Here is a 12,788-nt window from a genome sequence, read left to right as displayed (position 1 = left end):
ATGCTGCAAAAGAGATGGACCTACACTGCTGTCCTCCTGTATCTTTCATAACTATGTTGATTTTATTTCTTGCTAAATTAACCTATATCAAGGTGAGGAAAAGAAGGCATTTCTTTACCTTAAAAATCCCACTGGAAAGGGATAAGTGTTATTTACTTTACACAGATCTATGAAGCAATGAGCATGATATTTATTCTGCATCAGTTTCCATTATTGAAATTGCTTTGTATTGAAATGGCTTTGCATTTATAGCGGTGGTATTGGATGTAAAATCCATTAGGTGTGGTGTAACAGATTGTTAGCATGTATTTGCTTAAATGCAGCATGAAGATCTGCAGTCTGCAGGGCATTAACGTCATTGTTGACTGCTTCAGATGCACCTTTTTTTTGAGAAGTTACAGAAATTAAGATTTAAATGTTTTTAATTAAAACCCGTCACTTAGCCAATTTGAAAATTTCGAGATTTTAGTGAATATTCAGGAATTATTCACCACATCTGATTTTAGATATCAAATTTGGTTTCTAAATAAGGAGTCTAGGCACTGTTTGTAATCAGCAGAGTAGAGTTGACACCAGGGAACAATTTAGAGCAGCTAAGGTAAGCAGGAAGGTAGTGCTCTGGTCGCCCTCCAGAGGACTTCCACTGCTGCCTACCTTGAATCCTCTGAAATAATCTCTGAGAATCTTATTTATCCCTCCATATTTACTGTAGTGGAAGCCTAGTCTGGATTTGTAAGCTGTTGAAGTGGGCAACATGAATTCTTCCCTTATTGTTTCCTGTCATAATTCCTAGGTTAGTCATACCTTGTCAACTCAGAGTGGAATATTTTTCTGAATATATTGGGAATATATTTCTGAATGTCAGGTGTGCATTAAAAGTGCCTGTTGCATGGTTAATGTATGTAGTATGCTCAGCAATGTTAATGTAGTAGCATGCAATGTAATGTAGTGCTGTGTATGTAGTATGCTCACTTCAAAACTATTCTTTTCTTGTGACTTCATTAAATGAGCACCCCCCGGATGTCCAGGATAGTCAGCAAAATCCATTTGGTTTTCTCAGAAAATATGCTTTCATTTTGGCTGCTCTTTGGTTGAATCATAAACAATTCTAATCTCTACTGTGTTTGCAAGGCTATGAGTAGTGAACTGCTGCCTGGCGCAGACACTGCAAGGCCTTCTTCACCTGCCCTTGCATTCAGAATGTCTGAACACAGTTGTTTTGGATCAAACAGCACAACGAATTGTGATATATATGTTCTTGTTGGTCAACAGCTGTTTTACCTAAAGCACTACACTCCTGCTGTAGCTTTGAAAGTATAATAACTGGTTATATGTTGCTTTATGCACCTGATGGAGGAGGAGTTTCCAGACTTCGAGGAAGAAAAGCAGACATGTTACAAAAGACAGCCAACAACCATAAGTGCTGTGCCCTGGGCATTGTCTCCCAGTGAAGGAGTTCAGGTGACAAAATTACTTTAATATGGTAGCCGTAAGAAATAGTAAATGTGTTCATCGAAGACAATAAACAACCTTGAATCTGGTGGATAAGTTCAAATTCTGCTATTTGGTAATTTGTCTTATAAAAGACAAAGGAAGGTAAAATTGCAAAGGACACAAGGCTGTATCCAGGGGAACAAGAACATTATTTATAGTTGCCAGAGTTGTTTGATGAGGCTCACTTGCTAGATACCTGATAATAAGGAAAGCCAATCTGTCACTGTATGGTTCCATAAAGAAGATTTGTCTATAATAGGGAGCATTAAACAGGGTAATGGAAATTACTTGAGCAGCTACTGAATTAATTTTCATTTTAACCATACTCTAAAGATAACTGGCTGGACAGCATTGCAAGTTCTGTATCTGAGTGCATCCATTAAAAAAAGACTGTGAGAAGTTTGCTGGTTTTGAATATAAACTTGGCTGTGCTGTCAGCTAACATCTCCTTTACCTGGAGCAAAACTTTAAGTGATGCATAATATAGATAGGACTCCATTGTGGACTCCTGAAATCATTACCTTATACAAACTGCTTTTATTTAATAGAGCAATGTAGTTGTTTCTCTAGAGGGTGACGAGTGTGATTCATTATATTTGATCTTTTTCATACCAGAAGAATACTGCTGTTGCTAGCTCAGAAGACGTTTTGGCAAATCAAAAGGAGACTGCTAGTTTGGAGCATTTCCCTGTCAGTTTGAAATCCCCAATCTGTAGCTTCAAGCTTGGCAGTGAGTGCTTTGCAGTAGTACCAAGAGAACTGAAATAATCAACAATAGAAACCTTTTATCTCATGTCTGAAATCCATAGATAGAAAGAGAATGTATATATAAATATTTCTCCTTAATATTTCACATTGTGCTTCCACTTAAGAAGTTTAAAGTTCTTTCACTGAGAGTGGACATAAGCCAAGCAAAGCCACAGGATTAATCGTAAATAATTTACATGAAATCCCTCTACTAAGATATCCTGCAATTTCATAAAGAATGAACACATGTTCTGAGAATACATAAGGATTGCTATAATTAGCTCACTTTAACACGCCTGGGAGCAACACATGAAGCTGCTGTTGCAGTTTTTCTGACATAGCTGATCATGTTGCTCACTGTTCTCAACAATTAAATGTTCATTTTTCTGTTTTTTTTTTTTCTTAGAACTGCATCCAGGTTACGAAAAAAAAGCTTCTAAAAATTCTGAACAATGTTGACTGGTGAAGGCTGTAGAACAACTATTGCTTCAATAAACGGGATTAGTTTTGGATTACTTTTTCTACAAAGACTCGGCAGCATTGCCTTACTCCCCCTTGCTGAGAAACGTCAGCCCCTTCAGATCTCCATGGTTATCTCACAGAATGAAAAGTTAAAGCATTCTGGGATGATTATATAGAAACTTGTAAAGGGTAAGTGCAAACTGAAAAACTGCATTGGAGGACTAAACAGCACATTTTCAGATGGCTGGGTTTTGTGTGTATGGTTAGAGAGATGAATAGAAGCCTTAAACTGTGCAGCATGGAATGGACCTTGGTTTGGGGAAGACACAGGAAAGGCCTTACTGATTTATTAGCATGCCTTTTGAACAAATACCTACCTATTTGATTAAAGCAACAAGAAATTAGCTGGATTGTATTTGGAAACAGTGGCCTAATTATGAAACTTGAACTTTAATAAAATACAAAATATTCAACATTCCTAAACACCTGCACAAAAGAGATTTAAGAGCATAGTTAAGGCTAGGCTTGCATATGGATGTGCATACTGTTGAAGGTGGGGAAGTGTGGATTTCTGCCATGTTCTGTAAAGGTAAGATACATAAATTAGAATTGCTTAGGGGCACTGTTGCTTACATGAATCGCTTCTCCAGTCTTTATGAGTAAATGTGCTTGGTGTGACTACTCTTGTCTCACACTGATCTCAAATGGCAGAAAATATCCTGAATGCAATGGTTTCCAGATATGTAGATCCATGAGGTATGTTTCTCAATATTGATTACACTTATTTTATGTTTACAGAAAATTTAAAGCTGGGAGGACTGAAATACACCCAAGAGAGGTTTAATACTGATGTGGAAAATAGTCTGAGAAAATTAGGATGCAGTTCAGGGACAATTTCAAAGTACTACTTTATTTAGATGGTATTTCTTATCTAAAACGTAGTGTGAGGAATGGACAGTGGTACTTAGGTTGAGCATGAGTCAACAGTGTTGTGTTACTATAGGAAAGTAAATGTGCTGGGGAGACATGACAAATATCAAATATTTAAAATACTTGAAAGTAGAAAGAGAATAAGCTGTGCTATGGGCTACTGGGAGTAGGAAAATATAAAACAGTCTTAAATCACAGGAAATTTTCAGGCTAAATATTAGTGTTTCATTATTTTTGTCAGGCATATTGAAAGCACTGGGACTGCTTGTTTATGAACTGGTCTGACAAATATCTGTCGGAGATAATAGACACTTCATTGGGACTAGATACGTCATTTGGTTCCTACCAGCTCTGGACTCTATTATTCAATATGGTAATAAAACTTAACAAGTAGTTTCATGCAAATATGCATAAAGACACAATTCAAAGAGAGTATAAAGCCTTTGACACTAAGCACTGCATGAGATACGCAGTTTTTCTCCGACATAATATCTCCTGGTTTTGGTGAAGTAAATAGTCAAGCTTCTAATTTAGCTTTGATTTTATATTGTCATCTCAGTATCACTCCTTCTTCACAATATCTCATCCCACCCACTGATCCCTGTGTCAGAATAATACCTTTTCCACCTTTCTTCTCAGTAGGTTGGGACAACACAGAAAAGGAAACAGAAAGCACCATGGACAGCAAATTCAAGTTGACAATAATTTAAGTTGGCTGCTGTTGAAAAATCAAAGCTTATTCTGTGGTGCATTAAATAAATAGCATATGTAAAGCACTGGAAGTATGGGATCTATGTGGGATCAGCTGGGCTACTACAGGGTAACACACCATTAAAGAGAATCCAGAGGACAACAACAAATACAAACATGGTAGAAAATATGACCTGTAAGAGAGAGCAGAATGCAGTGTAGAAATGGGGAGTGGAGATCACTCCCTCCCATTTAGGTGCCCGACTCATGCTTTACCTGGATGTGTTTAGTGAAGAATATTTAGTGTTTAATGAGATATATATGTATGTGGATATAAATAATCTCTTAACAGAAACTCATTAACTCTTTCAGTCTGTTAAAAGCTGTTGCAAAGGCAGGAGCTGTCACTTGAGCAAGAAGACAGCAATTAAATTGTTTCTCAAAACCTGTACTCAAGAATGGCTTCTGTCCAAAGCAAGACAAGCTCTATTATATTACTCTTTCTTTCACATTTCTGTTGGAAAAATTTTGAAGTAGGTTACCCAAATATCTTTCAGGGCTGATCTTGACATGCTGAATTCTTTTTATCAACAGATCCCCATTTTGTGACACTTTCAGACCTAAATTTCTGTGATTTCTAATATGTAATAGAGTTTGCTTTTGATATTTGTTATCAACTTTTTTCCTCTGTTTTCATTCACTGTGTCCAGGATATCAAAGGCAGTGGAAAATAAGCATCCAGAAAGTGCTAATGCTGCTCTTGTACTTGATTGCTATCGAAAAATATAGCAGACAGGTTTTGTGCAAAAGTTTTCTTGACGGAGCACCATATGCTGGTATGATTAGATCTGGCTGGACACATGCAGTGTTTTCTTCACAGGGGACTTTGTGAAGGCTGGTTGCTCCTGCTATGCACATATCAGGATGTTTCATAAGGCAGTTCCATTCTTCCATTCATGGCCTAGGATTAGACTGTAAAATGAGAATAGGCATCAAATATGTGCTTTTACATTAGCTCACTGATCCAAAGTACTTTTACCAATCCACAGTCTAGATGAAAAAGAACCTGAGAGACAATGTAAAGTGGAACTGTTTAAGGAAGTGGTTTATATGTGTTTTATTTTATATTGTGGTATCTTCAGTCAGGATGCACTGCATTTTGCTGGGTAGCGTACAAGCACAAAAGTCTAAATTTCCACCTCAAAGTGCTTGAGTTTGTCTGACTCCAGCCACTAGTTGTCTGATGATAATGCCATTTGCTAAAATGAAAAATACTGAGAAATGCCTATTTTGTGATGTACACCTCCATAAATACAGAGTGGTTGCAGCACAGAAGGTGTCTCCAAGCAAAAAGGCACAGACTTGATCTCATATGATGTCTCTCAGATTTAATGTCTTCAGATATCTCACAGCAATAAGACTACCTTAAACCGCTGGGTAAACATCTTTCCAAGATGAAATGACTCAGGGTTTTGCACAGCTATTCAGTGCAAGCAAAGGACTTTTAAGAGCATTAGAAAACTGAAAACCACTGCAGAACAGATATTTTAGATAATTAGTATAATACAGCTTGGGGACCAGGTTTTGAGGCTTGGTTTTGTTGTTTGGGGTTTTCCTCATTATAAATAAATGGTATTTCTTAACACCTACTATTTCTTTTTTTTTCTATTTTTTTGCCAGCGTGTATGTTATATAGGCTGTTAAGAGGGTTGAAATTGAATTTGCAGCCTTTATTAAGAAATGTCTGACTTAACAAGCTGATGCAGCTTAAGTGACCCCAGTCTATTTTAGGCAGCAGAGATTGTTTCTGTTTGCACAGCAGTATCCCAAGTAACTCTTTTGTACAAGGAATACATATCTGAGTTAAAGCCTGAAGTATGAGCAGTCAGTAATGTCTGCAAAACAATATTGGAAACCTGTCATTAGTAAAAAGTTTTCAAATTTGAGAAATTTGATTACTTTTTTCAATTTCCTGTGAGACAAAATATATTTTCCCCATTATGTATAGGTGTCAGCAGACTCATCTATTAATCATCAGTTTCCTCATTAGAAGTTCTTACCTTTTATTTTTTTATATAATTCTTCTAAAATATAATTTCACTTCTATTGAACAGTAGATTCCTCGAAATAATTACCCTTGGATAGAACGTATTTGTTTCATCCTTCAGAAGCTTTTGAATCTAATGTCCCATTTCAACCAAATTTGAGAAGAGGCAAAACTTTGAGGTAATTTTCTACAAGTTTCATGAATGAAGATGTTCAAAGAGGAGAGGTGCTTTGAGAAGTTTTGAAGGAATATTTGTGTATTAGAGCATTCTTTATTGAAAAGCTTTAAAGAAGCCATGTTGCAGTTCAAACCTGAGAGGTATATCTATCTGTAGGATACTAGACTTAATTTTACATTTCTTGGCATGGGTATTTATTTCAGTGGAAGTATTCAAATATTTGAAAGTCAAAAGTCCAAATAATGTACAAGTGAGAACACTTTAAAATAATATGAAACTGTGGGAAAATCTCTATCAAAGATTGTGATGCAAATTTTAAGTTCTCTAATAATTTATGTATTTTATTGAACTGATGTATTAATACTAAAAGGACAGTAGAAATAAAGAGGGATAATGTCATCAGTGGCTTATAGGAGTGGAAATTTAATGGAAATGAGAAATGCTGAGTCATAGTTAAAATTTGCACTGGTGGTATAGGGGTTCCTGTAATTCTCTCAAATTTGAAATGAATCTGAACAGTGTTGAAAAAGATACTGCAATATTGCCCTGAATTAATTCAATGGATAAGAAAATGTCTGTCAAATTTTATAAATGCGTTCACCTGCAGAGGAATTTTAAATGCCAGATTTTAGGAGTTCTTTATCCATAGCCTGGAGCCATAAAATTAAATGTAAGTATCTTTGCTCTTTGTTTATGAGGATGGGAGTATTGATCCAAGATGGAAATCCCTATGACATGGACAGCCAAATTCTGTGAAAGTGGTTGCAGAGACCTGGAAATTACCTGATGTATATGAGGAAATAATACAGGGCAGCTGAAGAACTCTGTAGTATTTGTGACATACTGGGCATGGTGTAGTATGTTTCGCTCTGGGAAAGTCAGTGTCCTGAAGGTCTCAACAAGTCAGAGTAACACAAAAAATGCAATAAAAACATCATAGAAGTGGCAGAGAGAAAGGGGAAGACTAGACTTATATCACTTGGCTACGTGATAGCCAAAACTCTACAGAGGCATAATAACAATTTATATATACTTGAACAGTGTACAGGAAAAGATGAGAATTACACACTTCAATGAACAGGGTATAGAAATTGAGGATGAAATTAAGAAAAGTTGTATTGATCAGTTCTAGAACTCAGCTCCTGTGAAGTTAAATTTCCTTCTTGCAACAATCCCCTCAAGGGAAGAGGAAGAGGCCTTCTTTTATGGAACACCAACAGTAAATGGCTGGAAAAAACACCAGTAAATGACAGGAAAGACACCAGTTAATGAACAGTCCTGTTCATTAGATACATGGTGGTATGCTAGGCTAATGGTTGGACTTGATGATCTTAGAGGTATTTTCCAACATTAACAATTCTATGCTTCTATTATTCTAAGATGTAACTCATGGCAAATTCCTAGTTTAACAACATATGACCCTGAAGGAGCTAATGTGACCATATTGTTTGACCTACCCTGTAGCAGCCAGGACATTCTTGAAGTAATTCCTGATTCAATTATATTTCTTGTCCATTACACATGTTTGCACCTTTGGTGTTCAGGTCATTATGCAATTTTTCTTTTTTCAGCTCTTCACCTGGAATATTCTTTCAGCAGTGAACCAAAGTTAGAAGATAGACGGTTTGAGAGCATGGTGTGAGTCCTGTACTTGTGAGGGAGGAAAGGAAGGGGGAGCATAAAAGTTTTGAAAATTATCTATTCAGTCTTTCCTTTTTACTTGTTTACTCTGCATATGGTTTGTTTTGCTGCTGAACGTATAATGTAAGAAAAATCTTAATGTATTTGTGTCTTAGGACTAGTGGAAGATGGGTATTCTCTCACTACTGGAGAGAAAGTGTTTAAAGGAATTCTATACATATTGAATACATTTTCAGAATGAAAAATGGAAATTAGGGGAAAATATTGCTGTGTAGTCAAAGAAAAGAAGGAATTTAATGAGAATTCCTGGTTGATAAATCCTTACCCAAGCAATAATTGCTAGCAATAGATAGACCTTTTAAAAAACCTTTTAAGCTGTTTGTGAACTGTCCAATTTATGGACTTAGAGATTTTTAACCATTTTTGCTTCATGCCAGTTTACTGGTAGTGCACATCTGTGACTCCTGTTTCAAACTGGGCTTCATCATGGAATTCATGTGTGAAGATGCAGGGTCCTGCAGTAATACTTACATATAGACTCTATCAGTGCTAAGGCCTGACCAAGAGGCTCTCTGAAGTCCAGGAAAAATTTGCAAAAAAAAGGTTTCAGGATTGAAAACAGAGATGATAAATTATTTGAAGTAAAGTCTCTAAACATCATGTGTTTGTGCAGCATCCAGCATGATATTGCCTTGATTATGCCTGAAAGCCTTGACTATGTGACAATTTTAGGTTGCATTATTTTATTTATAAGCTATATAATTTTTCCCTTTCTTGCCATGAACATGTTTTATCTTCCCTCAACCTAGCTAAAGTTTGTTTTCCCTTTTCTGAATATTTATCTTTCTATCTGTCATATATTAATTTTGAAAAGAAAAATATAATTTTACAGAGTTAAATAACCAATAGACTCTGGTTTTAAACATAGTCAAAATACTCAGTATTCCAGGGTTGAACCCAACAATTCATCCTCTGTGGCTCCCAGAACTTACACCAGCACTAAAATAAATGAGCATAGTCCCAAAAACCGAGGCTGACTTGTTATCTCTATATGTACTTTTCAGATAACAGACATTAAATAATTCACTATACGAAGTCTTATTTCAATTAAAATGGTAAAACTGATAAAGAAGTTTTCTTTACTTTTGGGAACATATCTCTGGCTTGTAATTACATTAATTACAAATACACACAGTTGAAAAGTTATTCAAATGCAAATTTTCTTAATGAGAAGAAAGCAACTGGGAGTATAATTTTTAGTTGTTGCAGTTAATGAAAGTATTTGATTTTGTTTTAATTGCACTTTTAATAAAATAAAGTGCTCTCACAATGACGAGGTTTCACTAATACAGCATCATCTAAGCAGTGCTAGATCTTCCAAAAGTTGCTGATGGTGGATATATCAGCCAGCACTGGGCCCTCGCTGGAGATAAGCAAAGCACACAACCCTCGCTCCTGGGCAGTGCTGATCTCTGGCTAACAGCAATGTGCTGAAGAATGTCACCAGAATGACCCTAAAGGTTTTCTCATATTTTATCTAACACTCATAAGGAATTGCAGTAACTTCTTTTCAAGAGGATTGATGTCAAAATGGATTTACCTCCTTCCCCAAGCTTCCTTCCCTCAATATATTCTAAACTATTATTAAAAATAACCAAGTATGTACATATTACTGGGTTACCTTTAAATCTTGCATGTGAGATGGCATATATGATGAAAAGCACTCTAGGGGAAAAGAGGAAGCAACAGCCTGGTGGCTCAGAGACCGTATCCTGCCCCTCTTCACACTTCAGTGTAGGAATGTTGGGAAAAAATGATGGCAAATCCCGCCACTGGGTGAGCCTCTGGTGCCCATGAGGAGCTGTACCCAAACCTCAGGGGTTACATTTCCTCAGCTGTGATTTCAGAATGCCATGCTTTCAAACTGGTTTTGCAATGTGACTCAAGAGTGAGTTCCAGAAAGGCTTGGACTAGTTGCAGACAACTTAGGAACAGCAAGAAGACAAAATGAATCAAATAAATAGGAATATTTTCATTTAATTCTAATTATAATTAATACAGTTTAAGGTATGATAAAAGATTCCCAGAATAAATCTGAGCTGTTTGCTTCATATAATGAAGAAATCTAGTTATTTTTAGCATTTAAACAGAATATAATTTGCTATAGAGATAGAGTGATAATTTTATGTATTTTTTTTCGAAGAAGGAAATATTTTAGAGGTACATTCATGGCAAATGAATTTTTCATAGATATTATGCATAAATGAAATTTGGAGAAAATATGCATATCTTAGATTGGATAGATTCACCATAGAATCCTGATAAGATTTCACCTGCTGTTCATTTTCCTTTGTGATGAAAACACTACCAAGAAACAAAACCAGATGTTTAAGCACATCTTCACAGGGTGAAAAAGAGGGGTTTCAGATTAAAACATCTAACAGATTTTGACCCTGAGCAACAGCTTATGGACCTATGGAGATCTCTCAGATACACTTAACAGAATCCATTATATAAGGCAACTCACATGACAATCTCTATGTTTTGCAAAGGAAGTATAAGGGGTACAGGAGTGAAGTAAAGGGTGAGGCAAGAGCAGGAATCAAATGACATCATCCTGGTAAAGGAAGGATAGTATAGTGAAGTTCAGGTCAGAGAGGAGTGAAAGGATAGAACAGCAAGAGGGACAGGGGACAGTAGGCTTTCTGTCGTCCCCAGGTACACATTTTCTTCCCTTGTGTGTAAATGAGGGGTATCTCCTAGTCAGTGCTAAGCATTTCACCTTTCTCCCACGGCAGCTCATGGCAAGGGGCTATCTTAGACCGCCTTCACCCAGCAGGGGGGACATGGCCAGAGGTTTTGTTTCAGGTTGTTTCTGCTCCAGGAGTACCTGCACTCATTTAACAGTGCTTTGATGAATGATCTGGAGAACCTTTTCACATGCAAAGGGTAGCTGGTGTAAGTGCTCTAAAATCTGTGTGTTTATTCAATTTTGATTGCATTGTAGACCTGGAGGTCCAGAGGTATATTTTGGGGAATTTGTGTCCTGGGGTTCTCCAGAGGAAGCCTTTGGAGAAAGCAAGAGCAAGCTTTTATAACAACTATCAGATTTTTTGAATGCTTTTTGCTTCTTAAATACTATTGCTGTAATGGGATGAAAAAAAAGGAACAGGCTCTGAATGGCCAAGATGGGTATAACTTTTATACTGCGAAATGGGGAAGTAGATGATGACAGGAGGAGACGTCAACTTGCTTTTAAGTGCTTACTATTACTGTAACCATCATGTCATGAGAGGTCACTGACATCATCAGCTATAGAACCAAGTTACTTTCTCTTTTCTGAAACAGTTTTTCAGACAACCATTAGCCCATCTCCACTGTGCTTTAACAAACAGAAATTTAGGAATGGGAACTGGTCATTTCTGTCACCCCTGGAGCTAGTGGAGAGAAGAGTGGTGTGGGATCCCTTGTGCTGCCCACTGGCCTTGGGGGACACTTGTGTCTGTGCCCTGTGAGCTGACTCTTTCCTTCTCTGTGCAATATTGACAGTGGTGTTTCCTCCTCCAGTAAGTGCAGAGGAAAAACATTGTCTGATTTTGCATACCTGAGCTGCATCACTATAGCCACATCTTTAATAGGTATCTGCAGCTGCTTAAAAGTCCACTGACATGTACAAAAGTGAATGTAAATGCATTCTCTTCAAGAAAGAAAGTAATTTACTGCTGCAAAACTCTGCTAAGGCACTAAACGCATCCCAGGCATATCTTCTGCCCTTTCAGAATGAGAAAGTCAACAAATATTAGACTTCTTGAAAACCATGAAATGAAGAGTTATTTTCAGTTCTCAAATAACCTTAATTCTGCTTTATTTGAAAAATGACCCAATAAACATATAACTTGTCCCTTTTTGTCTCCAAAACTGTAATGAAAGAGAAACTGCTTATGTTTTCTCTGTGGTCATATTTGCACTAGTCCAAAAAAGCACACTTCACCTGCTTTTTTTACCGCTAAATTTTACCGCTACTTCACCTTTACCTGGATGCACATGTACAATATAACACTATTTTTTTATTTTTTCAATTAGTCTCTACACAAACGGTACTATTCTCCAGCTTCAGTGTTGAAAAGCTTTATAACAAAAATACCTGTAAGCTGACTCTACCCACCTTTTTTCATGAAATTGTTAAAATGCATAGAATAATTAAGATTGGAAAGGACCAGCCATTAAGCCAGCACCTCCACGTTCACCACTAAATCATGTCCTCAAGTGCCACATCCACACACCTTTTGAACACTGTCAGGGATGCTGATTTTACTACCCTGGGCAGCCTGTTCCAATGTATTACCATGTTTCCAGTGAAGAAGTTTTCTCAAATATCCAATCTAAACCTTCCCTGGTGGAGCTAGAGGCCATTTCCTCTCATCTTGTCACTGGTTGCCTAGGAGAAGAGGCCAACCCCCCCTCACTACAACCTCCTTTCAGGTAATTGTAGAGGGTGATAAGGCCCCTCCTGAGCTTCCTTTTCTCCAGCCAAAATAACCGCACATGTAGTTTATTGTACGTCTCTAGGCACTAGCATACCACTTTTTTCTTTGATCA

The 12,788-nt window shown here is 37.0% G+C and overlaps 1 long non-coding RNA gene across 1 annotated transcript; it reads left to right on the top strand.

The window, feature by feature from the left end:
- Positions 1 to 1,286: 1,286 nt before the first annotated feature.
- LOC146440128 (uncharacterized) lies at positions 1,287 to 2,769 on the top strand. Its single transcript, XR_014851359.1, has 2 exons — positions 1,287 to 1,461; positions 2,648 to 2,769. It is a non-coding gene; the product is annotated as an uncharacterized LOC146440128 (long non-coding RNA).
- The last annotated feature ends 10,019 nt before the right edge of the window (positions 2,770 to 12,788 follow it).

This window comes from Lichenostomus cassidix, chromosome 3 (assembly GCF_008360975.1).
Source record: "Lichenostomus cassidix isolate B80296 chromosome 3, HeHo_3.0, whole genome shotgun sequence".
NCBI classification, from domain to species: domain Eukaryota; kingdom Metazoa; phylum Chordata; class Aves; order Passeriformes; family Meliphagidae; genus Lichenostomus; species Lichenostomus cassidix.
Note: the sequence above shows the minus strand (reverse complement) of the source record. Positions and strands in the feature narration are given on the sequence as shown.